This window comes from Priapulus caudatus, unplaced genomic scaffold (genome assembly GCF_000485595.1).
Source record: "Priapulus caudatus unplaced genomic scaffold, Priapulus_caudatus-5.0.1 Scaffold368, whole genome shotgun sequence".
In the NCBI taxonomy this organism is placed as follows: domain Eukaryota; kingdom Metazoa; phylum Priapulida; class Priapulimorpha; order Priapulimorphida; family Priapulidae; genus Priapulus; species Priapulus caudatus.
The window spans coordinates 6,663-9,993 of NW_014577429.1; positions in this window are offsets into that span (position 1 = coordinate 6,663).

The following is a 3,331-nucleotide window of genomic DNA, read 5'->3' on the forward strand; positions in this document are numbered from 1 at the left end:
GCGAGATGTAGAGTAAGATAGATAGATTAGATCGATAGATATATAGATAGATTAGATGGAATTAGATAGGTAGATGTGATAGCATAGATAGTAGTAGATAGAAGATGATGGATAGATGATAGATAGATAGATAGATAGATAGATGATGAGTAGATAGTAGATATAGGTAGATAATAGAATGATGGAGTGGATGGAGGATGGACGGACGGACGGACGGAGGACGGAGCAGGGAACAGACCGACTAAGATAAATAGATAGTATAGATAGATAGATAGCATAATAGATAGTGATAGATAGATAGATAGATAGATAGATAGATAGATAGATAGATAGATAGATAGATAGATAGATAGATAGATAGATAGATAAATAGATAGAGTGAGAGTGAGAGAGAGATAGAAAGAAAGAAAGAGAGAGAGAGCGCGAGAGAAAGGGCGCGAAGAAGAAGAAGAAACAGATAGGCACCGAAATGAAGAGAAAACGCTAGATTTGTGAGAGACTTTATAAGCATTTTTTGCCTTCAGGTAGAAAGTGGTTATGCGTTGACTACCCCATGTGCAGATATAGAAGAAAGCCAAACCAACGGCAAGCTAGGATCGTGGTGCTACTCGCTATGTGGGTGCGACAACTGTGAATGTCTGTCATCAACACCTTGCTGCGATCCTCCGTCTCTCATTATGAGTTCATCAAAAATTAATTCATTGTGTAACAAAATTTGCGGTTGCTTTCAATGCGTATGTACCGAAGTATCTGGCTAACGAGAATCCTATTTGACGTTTTCAAATATACCTCTTCAGTTACCGTCAAATCCTGTTTGTTTTCGTTATATGTTGATATTGATATGTTATATAATAAACATTGATATCACGTCGAAAAATGTGCAGAAAATCAGAAGAAATATGCATAACACATTATCTAATCCCAATGTATTTGCAATTAATATTAGAATAACCCTACCTCCTCTGCCTGATCCTATTCTATAAACGGATTATTTCCTGGAAACCGTAAAAGGTCTTCCCTCGTCGTTACTTATATTTAGCCGCTACCTACGATGACGGTACCGAGACCGGACCTAATAAAAAGGCTTGTGGAATAGATGTAGTTTAGATGTATACGATTGCAGATATCAGTAGTGTAGAAGCGAGATTGGTTGGTTCGAGGCATATATAACCAAGATAGGGAATGGAGCGCCATGACACGGTTTTGTCAATACTATTGCTGCTATATATATTTTCGCACCCTGTTCTCTGGCAGAACACTCCAGCAGACATTGGTTCTGGTACGTGTTTCCATCCGTGCCACACACCTTGAGGATAGAGCGAGGACAAGTGCATGTAGACCAATAAATTGTGCCCTAAAAATTTTTATATTCTGATGTTGGTTTTTCCTAAAATAACATCAGAATATATATTTTTGTAGAACACAATTTATTGGTCTAAAGTGCATGGGGCGACAGTCGTCGTTTCCTGGCATTCTCCGTCATGGTCTACGCGAATTCTAATACCTGAACAAATTTGGAAGATCACATAGTTGGATGATTCGCAAGAGATGATAACATTAACGTTGTTTATCTGTACGTTTGCTGTTTTAGTAAAGATTTTCTACACTTTTATAAGCGTGATGTGCGCATTATAGCACTATATAGCTCTCACTATAAAAGACGGGGCGTCCCCGTTTACATTTACAACACTAGAGCACTCGGAGAGCACAGCTCAAGTGTGTGACTGTGAAAATTTTTATTAATTAATTCATTCATTAAATAATTAATTGGACCCGGATCACCACCAAAATGTAATCAATTCTAAGTTACCCCATTTCTGACCTATCCTGAAAATTTAATTAATTAATTAATTAATTAATTGGATCCGGATCACCACCAAAATGTAATCAATTCTATGTTAGCCCATTTCTGACCTATCCTGAAAAATTTTATGACAATCCGTCCATAACTTTTTCTGCATGAAAAAGACGAGGAGCAAGTTTAACAGCGTGGCATCTGTAATAGGACAAGCTCTGAATTGTGGGAATTATATGGAATCACGTGTAGGGGTTAATATACACCCAGAGATTTCATCGAGTATGTGCGACCCAGGACATGTCACGTACCTTGTTCTCTGGCAGCACACTCCAGCATACAAGGGTTCGGGTATGTGTTTCCATCTGTACCGCAGACTTCCCGAATTGCACCAAGGCAATTGCAAGGGGCAGCCGTAGATGATTGTTCACATTTGCCATCATGATCAACCGCTAGACCCTCGTTCCCTGAAGCAATACTCTGCAAATTCACTGCACAATGCTATAAAATAGCGACTATCATAAAAATCATGAAGATGGCGTAGGAATAAGGAACCGCGGGTGACTAGTGGTTACGTTCAATTAATACAGATATATTGGTTGGTTCGTAGAGTGTCAGTCTGCGTTGTATTCATCTGCTTTGATGTTAAATAAGGGGTGGCCCCGTGGGCGCTTGCATGCTAATATGTTATACTAGTGTAACGTTTTTGCCTTCTTCTCCACCGTCTTGCCCTCTATCCGTGATCGTATACTAGGTTCGGGCGTGGCCGAAGTTCTCCTCGGGAAGTTACGTCTCCCACCCAGATTCTACAAGGACTCGCAGACGAAACGAACAGCAACAAGAGACGTGCAGAACAACGTTTTTATTAACACACTATACTTACTACACGGGAGAGTGGTCGCCAGTTACCGCAGCGATCCACTCTCGCCTACCAGGACTATGCTGGGTGCTGGCGCATAACACGTCGCCACTTACTCTACCTCTGCATCTCACCGCGTTGGAGATTCACTCTGCTCTCACTGCGCGCGCGACGATGCTATCCTCGCGTACACAACAATTACAAACGTCCTAGCCATTCGGCCTATAATTAGCACTACAAAGTAGAGACCGGGCGGATAACACGTCCGCCCGCTTCTACTGTTGGCCGTCAAGAGAGCGAGAACCATAGATATCATATAACAATAAAATTTCCAGGATAGGTCAGAAATGGGGTAACTTAGAATTGATTACATTTTGGTGGTGATCCGGATCCAATTAATTATTTAATTAATTAATTAATTAATTTTTCCTCTTAATTAATTAATTAAAAATTTTACATTGAGAGAATTCAGCTGCCTTGGCGGAGGTCTGTGCTCTCCGAGTGCTCTAGTTTGTATATAGTATTGTGATTATTGGTGTCAGGTAAAAGGCTATTAAGTATTATATAGCCAAGTGCTGCATAAATCCGTGTTGCTGTTTCTGTTACTAGCGGAACGTGCCTGGCAGTCGAGGTACAAGACCCGACGTGTCACCCCTGTGGGATGATCACGCCCTGAT